Genomic DNA, 14941 nt, shown 5'->3' with positions numbered 1-14941 from the left:
GGGCTTAATTATTATTGCTCCATAAAAAGCATATTAGAGCTCAGAAAACTGCCCCACTGTTTAAAAGACTATTAGAAGTCTGATATGGGACTGATTAATGTTGACATTACATGCTAATATTGTTAAAAACACCGCAAGAGTACCCTTAAGTCAACCAGGAAACCATGAAGCTAAACAAAGACTTAAACAACTGCCACGGTCTTTCCCTGAATACGCTTTTACAATATTTAATACCAATGGAATCACTTACACGGCATAAAATACAATAAAGAGAATTTGTTAAGTGCTTCCATCCCTCTAAATACAGAGACTTCTTCAGAATGAAAATACATCACATGAATCAGTTTAAATAATGCAACAAATGGACACACCCCTCAATCATTCCATTAAACATGCTTTGTTTCACCTAACTAAGCACAATTCAGAAAAAAAAACTTTTGCTTAAAAAAGATCTAATGAAACATTTGTATACAAAATGTATGCAGAACTTCCTACAATAGTTATAATAAATAGTAAGCACTTTAAAAAAAATAAAATAAAATTCAACCTAAACACCCTAATTATAGTTGTTGTGCTTTTAATTTTAACAAAGGTAAAATAGAAATATTTTCATTAAGTCCTGATGAGTTAATAGCATTCAATCTAAGTTGCCACTGGAGCTCCTTCATTTATATTTCAAGTTCCCACCAGCCCCTTCTAGGATTTCTAATTTCTAAAATATCAAATTTAAACTTAGTAAAACCTTAACAAATAGAACTATGCTTACAGAGTGCATTATTAGGGTTTTTTCTAACTATTGCATACACATGTTCATAAATCCTCTTTTTTAACGTTCTTACTGTTTTTCCAATATAAAAAATGTATATGTTGTACAAATAGCAATATAAACAATATTGTTAAAAACGAATATCAAACATTGTAAATATTTTACAATGAAAATAATTGAGATTGGTGCTGTTTACTGATACTCTTGAGTGCACTTTTACTCATTCAAACTACATGTTTTCTTAGTTAGATGCCACACTTGAACAGATCTCCAGGGCCTTAATGTTTTATTTTTAACATTTTCACTATGTTTTCACCTTGGCAATTATAGCTATGGTTTTCAGCCTATTTAGGTATACACTTGTAGATTTATACATGTGTTCATTCATATTATGATATGTTTTTTACACACAAACCTGATGAAGTATTTGGTACAAAAGCGGTCTTTGTTAAAAGTGTTTTAGTTTGTATGTGTTAATATTTATTTTGATAGAAGTCTAGTGATAGTTCTTTTTGTTAGTTAATTAGTTAATAATTTTGTTAGTGAGTTAGTTTCTTAATAAAGTTTGGATTAGTAGGTTAGCCTATATAAAATGTTAATAATCTATTCTTATATATTTTAATTTGTTTCTAACTCTTTAGTTTCATTTCTAAGGTAGCATAGTCTCAGTTTGTACTATGATGTTAGAGGGAAGAGGGACTTGGTTAAAGAAATGAGTTTAATGCTTTTATAGTTTTTATAGCTCTTACCAGAACCATCCTCTGTAACCACTGCCTTGCTCTAAATAACCTGATTGTATATAAATAATAAATGTTTTTATGCTTTTCATTATACTCAACCAGGATCACTTGTTTGTATGTTTTAATAAAGGATATTCCATTTTTAACTCAACTGTGTACAACTTACTATTTTTTTATTTTATTATTGAGTAGCATGTATTTTACAGTTCAATTTTTATTAGTGAACTAAGTGCACAACATAATTTAAGGAGTAAACTTCACACCCTCCACACTGTGAAGTTTCTTCCTGTTTTTTTTTTTTTTTTGTTAAATTTATTGTACACATACATTCTTACCTTGTGAAAAAGTGGATACATATGGTCCTATGCCTAAACACTCTTGCTCATTCCTGGTTGACTGACCTAGTGTCCTAGGTTCCACTTGATCCTCATTTTCATCTACCTGATCATTCCATTTCACACCTGTAACTTGTTCAAAGAATAGGTGCAGACATCATACACATGGCCATAAACAGCTCATAAACAGAAATCTATATTTTTTTACTCAGTATTTGCTCAACATTTGGCATCAAGCAACAAAGTCTGCTGGTAGTTCTAGTTATATGGCAAAAACTCAAAAAATAATTGTTTTGCCATCAATTGCACAGCTAAACTTGGCAGCATTGCATATCGATCAGAAATAATGACAAGAAGAAAGTGATGCCAGTCACCTGTGTTACTTGTATATGCTTTATGGGCTCATTATATCCCTGTTATGAGGAGCCCATTCAATGCACTCTGTGCTTGAGGGTGTAAGTGAAAGGAAGAGTCAATCACCTTTCCTTTCCAGTGTCACAATGTGTGCCATTGAACTTTTACAATTACAAACATATTCACTGATTGATATTGATGAATACAATAGTAAATTCCAACTCATACTAACTTTTATATCAACTCCATCTTCACTATAACTTTCTTTTTCTCTATAACATTTAACAAATGTGATTACCACTCACCTTTCCTCACATATTGTCTGCTTTCTACTCTTATCACCTCTCTTCTTCCCACTCATATCTTCCACACCTCCTCTTTCTTCTTCCTCCTACTCATGAATGTAAGATTGTAATTTGCATGCTAAACTTCAATGTAGATGCCAGATTATCTTGTATTAATATGTAATGGGTCTATATTTTATCATTGCAGATTTTTTCTAGTGCAGATGCCTTTTAGTTACTGTATGTCTGTATTGTAACTTTAAGCTTAACATTTTTCTCTGTTGTGTAAAACTGCCTATTTTATTAGTGGAGCTTTTCTCACTGGACTGCCACTGAAAAGGGGCTACCACAGTCGAGTCAGGCTACCGTGGTCAACAAAAGAAATTAATAAGTAAATCAATAGTTGCATGTGTGCCATGTTATTATCCTGTACATTGTATGCACCTAACAGTGAACTGTCACTGATGCATACATAAACACAAACCTTAATGGCCATAATGCATAATGCTGTGATCTGGAGGATAACACTCAGGAGTGCACGGGTGATGCTCTACTGTGCTATAGCTGTCACTATTACTCAGCACATTCCTGTTAAATCCTTCTGCCATCACATTTGTTTTTTCCCATTCTACATAAATCCTTCACCTGTGTCTTGTCAGACACATGCCAGTCTAAATCCCTTTGTGACTTCACCTGTGATAGCACTAGTGGGAAATATCAGTTAGTCCATCATGACTTCCATACCAGTAATGTGTACTAATCATCACTATTACACACACATATAGCATTCCCTGCAATGACAACTCATGTGACTTAAGACGTATCACTTGACAGAAATAGACCTAATATGTTACTTTTTTTGATTTCACCATTATGTGATGCTTGGAGTGGAGTAGCACTGCTACTCATATTTACATAATGGTAACTGACACCTCACAATCTATGTCAAAAACTAATTAGAATTTGCTTTTGACTACATTCTTATGCTTCTCCTTGTGCTAATATGCTTATCTCCGATGTGACACTGAAACAGGGAGAGGATGGTATAATGGTTAATGTCTTTACCTTAGAGAGACAAGGTACAGAATTTAATTCTGACCTTTGATTATTGTTTATTCTCTATCTCATATCTCATATCGCCTACTTAGAGGTGATCTCTGCTTGACTTACAAAGCCATGTTTGACCCAGCTCTGTTAGAAATGCTACATGTAAAGAAATCCCAATCCCGCTGCACCACACGCTCCAGACACCTCAACATCATTACCACAATCAACAGAATGTGCTGGAGGGACAGGCTCATAACCCACAGACTGCCCATGATATGGAATAGACTTCCCATACGTGTCAAACAGAGCAGCTCACTGGCCCTCTTCAAGAGAAATCTTGATGAGTGGATGGGAAATAGAAAATTCACCCTGGGGATCACTCCAGTGGCTCTACTTGACAGAGGCACTGGGAACTAATGGTGGGTGGCACGATGCCAGGGTAATCCTTTGGGCTGGGCTTGTAAAGGCTCTAGGGCCATTAGCCTAGAAAACACCTATGAACCTATGAACTAATAGTGGTTAAGAAAATTATGATTGTAAGTTAACAGACTTGATCATTTAATGCACTCCCGATATGATGTTAGGATTATCAATATTGTATATTGCTGATTCTGATCCATACATTATTAGTGCCTGCTTGATAAAGTGCATTGCCCATTCTTCCATTCATATGCCATGCTCCCTTCATCTGTGTGCTTCCTAAAGACTGTGCTATGACTTCTTCTGTATCATCAGCCACTAGTGCAAAGGTCTAGATAATGTTGTGTTAAATAGGCAGGTGTTTAAATCCGCCAGTGTGTACCTTGTGTGAATATGTACCAAAGCAACTGGTAACAGGCAGGACTAGCTTACTCAGCAGACATGATGTGTACAAGACAGACATTCTTAGTGGTAACATTTACACAGGCAGAGAGTTTGATCTCCCAGGTGTTGAATTTCTTTTTAAGGGAGGACATATCCATTCCAGCATACTGATTGTGTTATTCTTTTAAGTGTGTGCTTTCTGACAACTGTGGTCTGACAACTCTGCTCTGACTTCTGTGGCATCAACAGCTAGTGCACAGGTCTAGAGAATGCTACATTAGATAGACAGGTGTTCGAATCTGGCAGTATGCACCTTGTATGAGTGTATACAAAAGCAACTGGCTTACTCAACAGATGTGATGTGCAATTCTACTTGGTGGTACATTTACACAGGTTGAGGTTTGTGATTCCTCAGTTGCTGAACTCCCTTTTTAGGGATGCCATATGTTTTTAAACACACTGCTCATGTTATCAGTTTGTGTTTTCTGACAACTGTGCTATGACTTCTTCTTATGTGGTGTAAGCAGACAGTGCAGAGGTCTAAAAAATAAGACTTAAATAGAAAAGTGCTCAAATTAAGCAGTATATACCTCATATGAATGCGTAAAAAAGTTGGTGGCATGCAGGAATGGCTTACTCAACAGATGTGATGTGACCAATTTTGTTTTCTAGTGAGTGTTATATTTGATCCCCTAAATGCTGTACCTCCTTGTAAGCATGTGAAGTGTAACAATATACATTTTATCTTCTATCACATGACCATTAGCATAAGGCAGCATCACTATTCAATGTTGGGAAATAGTAAATTTCATTTATCATTCTATGGCAAAAACCAATGAGGATTTCCCTTTAACTACATGGCTATTTTGACTCTTGCATTACGGAGCTTAGAGTCAATGCAAGAAGGAAAATAACAGAGAGATATAGGCATGTCTAGAGAATAGTTAGGTCAACTAACGCATCTTCCACAGTTCACTGTAACCCTGATGTGATGCTGAAATACTCTGGTATGTTGGAACTTGGGATCTACTGATTGCTGTTGTCTGTTGCACTGTGCGTATTTTGTTTGTCAGTCTTCTGTAATGTTGTCACACTCGCATCAGATGTTTAATTTATCACAGCTGTTGTCCAAATAGGTAGCATCACTACCTGATACAAATCATGTGATCATGTGTTAGGTAGGCAGTGATTTGACCCCCTCTGTATAGTACATTGTAGCACTATAAAGCAGTTATTGATAGGCAGTAGCAACATACTACACAGATATGTTTTGTTAAAGTCTGCTTGCATGTGTCTCTTTCTCAGGGTGTGGTATTTGCTCACCTAATGTTAGCATGGCAGGGTTCAAATGTATGCTGATTTCACTTGTGAAATACTGACAAATGTCATTTTCATATGGTAATAATGCCATGTAAGAATAAAACCATCTAGGAGTGGTATGTTTATCTGACTAATTCCTTGCCTCACTTACGTCAAGCATTGATGCATACACTGGTTGTTGGCATTCAATCTGCACATGTGTTATATACATGCCCCTGTGCATTTTACATCCTGCAGAATTACATGAGTCAGTGCATGTCTATGTGTATGAACAGCTCTCCTGAACACCTTCTGTTGTGGTGTATTACAGCTGTGTTCATAAATTTCCATTTTCAATGTCAAATATAATTATTTAGCACTCAGGTGAGTGCATTTTGTTTGCACATACCTGGGTGCACATTATTTATTATTTATCGAATTTTTACATGGTACTAGTTGTCATCTCTCACTTATTGGCCTTGTTGCCGTATGGTGAATTTTCTCGTTTAAGTAAACTTTGTAATAATGATAGAGATGTCTATATTGAGGTACAGAATCCATTGAATATATTTACTAGTAGGGAGGTATGATAAAAATGAGGTTACGAATGCCCTTGAAAGGGTAGTTAGTAAAAGAAATAGTGACAGAGATGTTTATAAGAGGTTTTCTAAAGACATGGTTAATTGGAAAGTGAATTTCTTCCCTCCTTTTTTGAGTGTAGTTGGAAATTTAGGGACTCTGGTGATGATAGTGACAACAAAAGAGATATTTATTTTATTACTGTTTATAATATACTTAATGACAAGATTAGAGATGTTTTGAATTATGTTTGGCCGATGTTATGTAGGGATGAAATCTTAACCAAAATTATTCAGAAAAAAACTTTGATTAAATATAAAAAGGGTCATAGTATTTGTGATTTAGCGGTACATAGTAAGTTTAACCCACCAGATGTTAAAATTAGTAGGTTAACCCTTTCTAAAAAAGGTACTTTTCTATGTGGATCTTGGTCGATGTGCCCACAGGCAGTAAATGTTTTTTTCAGAAATTAATGGATGTAATTTTTGTCGTAATGAAAGATTTTCTTGTAACACTGTTGGTGTTATTTTATATTTTCAAGTGCCCCTGTGATAAATTGTATACGATGGAAACCTAAAGAATGTTTAGGGTGAGATTTCAAGAATATGTCAGGGACATAAAGAATAAATGTAAAGATAGCCATATAGCCCTTCATTTTAAAGATTTTCATAATAGCGACTCTAAACTTCTTAAAGGGAGTATTTTGGAACTTGTTATTGCACATTTAGGCAATTGATTTCTTTAAAAGACAAATTGTTGTGTAAAGAAGCATTATTTATACTAAAGTATGGTACTAAATTAATTCCTAAGGGCATGAGCACAGATTTTAATTGCAAAGTATTTAATTAATTAGTTTTTGTGTTAATTGTTTTATTGATTGTTGTATATAAATTGTGTATCACTGTGACTTGTGCATACTCCTTGAAGGCATTTGCCGAGGCACTAGAGCTGAATAAATGTTTTGTATCTACATCTGTAGCTCTTTCTGTAGTCTGTTTTCCTGATGGCTTTGGGGTTCTGATGTGCATTTTGTTTGCTTAATCTTACCTAGTCTGTTTCCCAAAAGGTGTTTAGTAGCCACCACTGTCCTGCATACTATGTGAGCATACCTTGTGATACTCATTCCAGGTGACTGTAGCCTTGCAGTAAGTCAGGAGCTGAATCCTCTCTTTTGAGTACTCTTAACATACATTGCTGATAATCTATTGTTGTGAATGTATTATTTAATGGAGTCAGAGGTTCAAACACAGGTATGTGCATTTTGTTTGCTTGATAACAAAAGTTCTATCCTGCATAAATGTGTTTTTCCACTCATCCCATCTGCCAGTACTTCTGGAGCATGCCACACTCTGTTGTTGTGAGGAATGTATATGCTGCTGCATCACAGTAATGATGTGCTGGCATATCCAACATCTTCCCTGTACATACATCTCTCCTGTCCTGAGTTTCACAGCTTGTCCACTATCCTGTCCTGAGTTTCACAGCTTGTCCACTATTTGCATCATAGCTATATGTTGTTCTTCCTAACATTTGGGGTTGTTGTCTTCCATACTGTAGAGGATTCCAGTTAATAATGACAGACCTTTGGGTTTCAAACTTTATATCCTTCAGAAAGTGCCTGCTACTACCACATCGGTTATTCTATCCACGTTCACAATGTATGCATGTATTACTTAATAGTTACCCCTAAATGTGTGCCTCTGTCCCCACATTATTTGTGTATTTTCCCACTAATTTCAGACAGTTGAGAGGCTTGCCTGTTTATTTTTCAAAATGTCTTACATGGCCATATTGTTCCATAACATTATTTTCTGTTGCACACACATTTCCATTGAAAGTAATGTTCAACATCCCTATGATTTAGTCAATTAATTCCACACCACCCTTCATTGCCTGTCTGTCTGTTGCTAGGCTTTCCCTTCCTCATGGTTTCTATTTTTACTGATCTGATGCTGTTGATTACATCCTCACTACAAAACTGTACATGTGCATCCACTTTGGATTATGTGGTTTGTTGTGCACACACGTTTGTTTACATTGTCCACATAGATATGGTCATGAAGCTACTTATGACAATGTGGCCATGAGCCTGTGCTGTGGCCTCGAGGAGAAACTCTTCATAATAATATGTGCATTGTCTGTAGGCATATCTGGTTAACAACATTGCTTACCACTTTAGAATGTTAAAATGTGTAAGAGGAGCCTCAGTGTTAATGAATTCAAGGTGCAATTTATTTTGAACATGTCAAACCTAATTGTGCTGTTAATCCAAGTTTTGTTGTAGTATAGTTTTGGTCTATTTTTGCATAATGTCCCAGTACAGCTAGACCATGTTAGGAGACAGTACACCAATATGGAGACCCCTAGAGAAGATTTTAATGATATCTCATTATTTATTCTGTCCCTTTCAGTACTTTTGAATGAAATATTACAGTGCTTAAAACAACTGGAAGAATACAGGTGATCTTGTCAGTGCATCTAGTTAACATTTATTCACAGAGAAATTACCAAAGGCTGATCTAGAAAAATGACATTAACCATTATCCATTCCTTTAAAATAGAATTTGAATTGTAGACCAGAGGATTTTTGCCTAAATTCAATGATATTGAAAATAGAACCTGTCAAAACAACTCAACTTTAATCAGAGTCTATCTAAGGGGAAAAAAAGAGCTGAGACCACTGCATTTATTGAAAACAAACTAAAGCTACTGCTGATTTATCAAGTACACCACATCAACAGCAAAACTTAATTTAATGACTTTAGCCATTTCATAACAAAAATTTTAAACTACAAGAATCAGGACAAAGTCCTGAAGAAATCAAAGGAAGCTGAGACCAGTCTACCAGACTGCAGGTGCTGCGGATCACTTTGCTCCCAGTTGCAAAACTTCTCTGTTCAGTAAATATAAACCTGTGTGTCATTGCTTCACAAGTATAAAGAAAAAGATTGGCAATGTTTTTTTTAATTCCCATCATCCTTATGTGTAAATTAGGGGAGGTGATCATTTGTGTTCAAATATCCATCAAAAGCTGAGGTTTATTTAGACTGCCTGAACATCAGGAATATAACTTCCTCTAATATTGTACGCAGGACTGTGACTTGGTGAAACTCTAGATGGAGAGGGCCATGAAAAGGAGAATATTTTCTTGCCTGGATATGCCCATAAAAATTCTGAGGGATGAGACACAGACGTGTGTGAAAGAGAAGGATTCTGTAACAGCAGAAATTATTCAGCAAAACTTGCAATTCCAATCTCCCACTTTTGACTGTTTCTAACTGCTCTCACTTCTGGAAAATGAATCATCAGGGATAAAGAGATTACGGACTTTAGAAGACCTGATCCCAGAGAAAAAGAACAGAAAAATATTGAAAAGGAGCAGGACAAAGAACCTTCCTTAATAATGTGGCAGAACTAACAGGTGACATTTAGCATGCAGGAACAATTTATTGATCTATGTTTACTTCACTTTGTTAATTCTAGCTTGTGTCCAGACTCCTTGGATTTAACACAGAGGTTTATGATCAGTTTGCTGATTATAACCACATTCTTGATGTCTTTGAGAAACATATTAATTTTCAATAAATTCACTTTAACTATCAAGGTGACTTTTTAAGAACATATTAACACATAGTTATGATTGATGCTGCAATCATAACACTTTGTATTACATGAAGATTTACCTGGACTTAGATGTGGGTTGGTGTCAGGGAGAAAGTCCTAGCTAATAGGAATTTCCCTATGTCTATCATAGCAATATATAATGGACAAAAATGTCAAGCCCCTTCTAAGAATAATTTAGAAAGAAAATAAATGGAAAGAAGTTACTTCTCCGTCTCTTCCTAGCTAAAATACAAGCTATACATTTTTTTAACTGCCTGCATTTCTTTTTCATCTAGACATCTTCTCTCATTGGGATGGTATGAGTTCATCTTTGTATTACAAAAAAGTAGACCGCAGGCACCAGTGTGTTTGGAATTTATAAATCCCTCACTTAGCAGAATAGAAATTGATGGGCACCATCTCTCATAGGGGAGTGGGGTTCGTGATGTATTGCAATATTCTAAATCAGGTAACCATTTATAATGTAGGGACCCACTAGAGTAAGTCCTAAAACATGGAGACTGAATAGCCAAAGAATGTGCTTACATGTACTAAATCTGAGATGTCATTTAAGTCAATAAAAGAAACTCTTTACCCAACAGGACAAAAATACAAAACTCTATAACAAAAATAAAATAAAAAAACGCCACCAACATTGGTGTGACCACTGCAATTACAGAAGAACCTTTATTAAAAACTAAGCGCTTTCACCCTGCAACTGCAGGGCTTCATCAGAGTAACAAACTCCACAAAAGATTCATACTTATATAAAGGAAATGACATCACTCAATTAGGTTAATTGATGCATAAAAGATATAGCATTAAAAAAACACTTAAAAGTGTTTGTAAAACAATTTGTATATATAAAAAACATCTTTTAAAACTTTGTCACATATACACATGCCCAACATTGTTAATGGTATCTAACTTTTAGTGTTGTGTGAATATGTTATCTGAATATAATTCCCTCACAAAACAATTAAATTCCTTTTGCCCTAATTTTTAAAACTGAGCTTAATGATATATTCTCTTTAATTCCTGGATATACTATGGCGTTAGTCCTAAACTGCTATTCCATTTCAACTTTTAAGTACAGTTTCAAATCACCACCTCTCCCATAGTCAATTACCTTATCTATAATAAAAAAACAGGAACTTATTGAAAATGACATATTTCTCAGAGTGAATATATAATGCATTTTCTTTCTTTTTCTTTTTAATGTCCCTTACATGCTCCAAGATTCTTTCTTTTCTTTCTTGGAATATTTCCTTTCCTCTGAGGTATGTTGATCTTGGAGTTGGTATATATAAGTTCAGGGTGGTGGTGGGGTGGGGCAAGGGTGCTTGTCCCCCCTGCAAAAAGAAGTTTTAAAAAGAGTGATTTTTGAGATTCACTCTTCTCTGGGTTTTCAACCTTTTTTCCACATTTGGCACTTGGCATTTTGAGTGCTGACATTTCAGTAGGGTGCTTCTAAATCATAATTGGCAGTCTGATATTTTCCAAGTCTGACTTAAGCCTTTCTACTTCAATTGTTACCAGAAATTAATAATATTATTTAAGACTCACAGGTATCAAACTGTGCAGAAAAACATCTAGTGTACAATCTCAGAGCACTTGACCATGGGGTAAAAAGATGCCTCATGTCATTCACTGGATGGGGTAGGATTTGGAATAAACCATTGCATAAGATCAGTCAACATATCTTGGCACTATCTGCATGGGTACCATGGGACACTTACATTTGGAGTGTGCTTATTAATGTTAAACATCAAACGTTTTCATGATTAAAGAATGCAACACTAAGAAAGAAGGAGTGATCTCGAATGACCTCGGTGGCAATATTTCTAATTTCAATTCAAATTCACATCTATATATGATATTACACACACACACACACACACACACACACACATACACATATATATAAATAAATAAATATATATATATATATATATATATATATATATATATATATATATATATATATATATATATAAAATTGGCTGAATTCTCATTTGGTCAGTTGTGGATGTATAAAACAATGACTGCAGAAATGACTGAACACTTTATTGTGTGAATGTAATATTGTTGAACTCATGAGTTATATGTTGTATGTAAACTGCAGTGTGCAGAAAAATTACTATTTGAAAAGGTGGTGGCAGTACAAATGAGGAAGATCATGTTATAGCAATTAATGTGTATGTGCAAGTCTTCATGGTTAGGGTCAGAGAAAGGATTAAGAAAGGGCTAGATTTAGGGCTGGGCCTATATGGTGCTGTGTGTGGTCTGTGTCCTTTAATTTTGCCTAGTGGTACTGTTTAGGAAATATTTTTAATGACATAATATATAGGGGCAGGGTTAGCACACCTGGGTAAGGTGGAACAGATGGAAGAAATCCCCCTGCCCACTCTTACTCATGTGAACTAACTCTAACACGAACCCCACCCCTGCATCTAACGCCAGTTTTTTACATTACTTTACTAAAACTCCTTTCTCTAACAGTAGCACTATTCAGCCAATATTTCGTCTTTGTTTTGTAGCTGGTGTTTACTGATCGTGGGACAGAAGTGATCAGTGTTTTGTGATTCACTCTTTTTAGTTGTCATTAATTTGTGTTTTCACTCTTTTTTGTTACTCATTTGTGTGTTACTCATTTGATTTATTGATCAGTCATGAAAAAATCAATATATATCAGTATCTCACTTTCTATATGTATATATATATATATATATATATATATATATATATATATATATATATATATATATATATATATATATATATATATATATATATATATATATATATATCAAACCATCAACAACTGATAACTGAAATAACCGACACAAGGTAAGGGATGTAACTTACTCATGCCTACCATGGTTGCATGACACTGCCACCCTTCCTAAACCATGGTAGGCTTGAGTAGCTAATTTACACCTTACCTTGTAATGGAGTCATTTTAAGTTGTCGATGGTTTGATAGGTACCCATATATATATATATATATATATATATATATATATATGTGTGTGTGTGTGTGTGTGTGTGTGTGTGTGTGTGTGTGCATCTGCTTGCGCTTGCTCATTCTTTGAAAAGTCCTTCAAGTTGACATTAGTCCTCTTTATTCATTGTGTCATTATTATCTGTCAGTTTTCATAGCTAAAGAAAGGTTAAAAAAGATGCAGGCTGCCTACATATGGAGACATTCTCTGATGCACAAAGTAACAATATGAATCCTAATTCTATTATAAGATTTACCTTTGCCACTAAAATAAAAGTAACTATCTTTTTAAATGTTAGATGCTAAGTATCTTCTACCTGTAAAATCCAAGTGTAACAGATTATTAGAAAACTAATGACATTTCAAAAGGCATATCCTCTAAAGATTTAATAACACATTCCCTGGCCTGTACTTTTGTTAACATTGGCAGTCGCTATACTTCAGGGAATTTAGTCACTATTGTCTTGGAATGACAAATAAACAGCATAAAAAAAAAAAAAAAAAAAAAAAAACATTTGAAATCAGGACTTTTATTCCTGGAGAATTCAGAGATGCTGCAGAATAACCTTTTCATTTCATTTTACTTAAGAATGTAAGACGTGTGCAAAATATAAAAAGTCATAAGTATGATAAGAAGTAATTAAACTTTCAGAATAGGGAATACTATTTTTATTCAAATAATGAAGGTACATTAACGTTTTCCTTATTAATATCCAATAAAAATGAGAAAACACGATTTAGCAGTGAATCCCCTGTTACCAATGCAGCACCGCTTGTAGGGGAATCATTTGTTATTCTTCTTCTCCTGAAATACAATTAGTGCTGCAGAAATTAGGATCATGATTATTCCTTCAAACTCTATTCTTCAGTTTTCTATTAAAAGCTTCATTAATAGAGAGGGCAGAAGAGTTGACTGAATCCTCTTTAGTAAAAGACTACTTATCAGTTGGTGAAAAATCATTACCAGAATCAGAAGCTATGTTCTGTTGAGTTGATCTTTAACATTACTACCTCTAGAGCTATTTTGGAAAAAAGAGTGTCAGCTGGAAAAATTGGTTTTAGGTCTTCAGTATTATTATTATTATTATTATTATTATTATTAATGTCTACCTTAAGATTTAAAGATGAAACCTATTACTATTGAGTTAGACCTTAAAATGGGCTGTCAAAGCAGCAACATCCTTTCAAAGGTGTTGTAAATGTGTTTCTAGGACTCCTGCATAAATCCATTGCCAGCACATTAAATTCAGAGCCACATTTTCCATACTGTAACAGAATCTTTTTTCATTCAGTGAGTTTACTCAAAATTCAATAAATGTAGCCATAATGCTCACTGATCTAGTTTATGATTAGATTACATAATACAAATAATAACACAATAATGCAGTATGGATGCAGTAAAGTATAAATAAATGAGAATGCAATATGGAAATATATAATTAAACCAAAGCAATGTCAGTATGAGCTCCATATATAACACAGAAAATGACAGTAACAAAGGTCAAAAATCAGAAATGATTTGTAAATATTACTGTGGTCCACTTGGATTTTCTGACAAATATGAAGTTTGAAACTCTAATCACAGGAAGTAACCCTCAGTCATTTAACAGAAAATCATTTTTTGAGGGGCAAGGCAAAATATGAAGGAAAATCAAGGAATGTTCTACAAAATCAAGGACATTAGAGATGTATGGTCACTTAAAAAGAAAGTACAAATAGTTAAAAACCTTGCAAACTTAAGTTATTAATCGGCACTTGCAATTTCCTCAGAAAGTCAATCAATGTCAAAGTCACCAGTCCACCAAATGTTTAAAGCCACTAAGATATGAAGTGTCTTGTATCTTAACTATCAAAGGGTAAACTGCTTGAATAGACACTCCTGTGATGTACACAGATAACACCCAACTATGGTTCAGGTGATCCAGATTAGATTAGCTGATAGAGTGACTAATGGAGTGGCAAGAAAGGATGGGAGTGCCCATCCTGGGTGGGAAAGAGTTCACTGATGAAGCTCCCTAAGGGGAAAGTAAGGCCCAATGAGGGAAGTTGCTCTCTGATGTATCCAAAGTGTAAAAAACAAGCGCTGCTTGTATCCAAAGTGCACAGACGAAGGAAAGAAAAGTGGAT

The sequence above is a fragment of the Protopterus annectens genome, chromosome 5.part1, assembly GCF_019279795.1.
Source record: "Protopterus annectens isolate FY-2018-M chromosome 5.part1, PAN1.0, whole genome shotgun sequence".
In the NCBI taxonomy this organism is placed as follows: Eukaryota; Metazoa; Chordata; order Ceratodontiformes; family Protopteridae; genus Protopterus; species Protopterus annectens.
The sequence above is the reverse complement of the archived record's forward strand: the minus strand, read 5'-3'. Positions refer to the sequence as shown.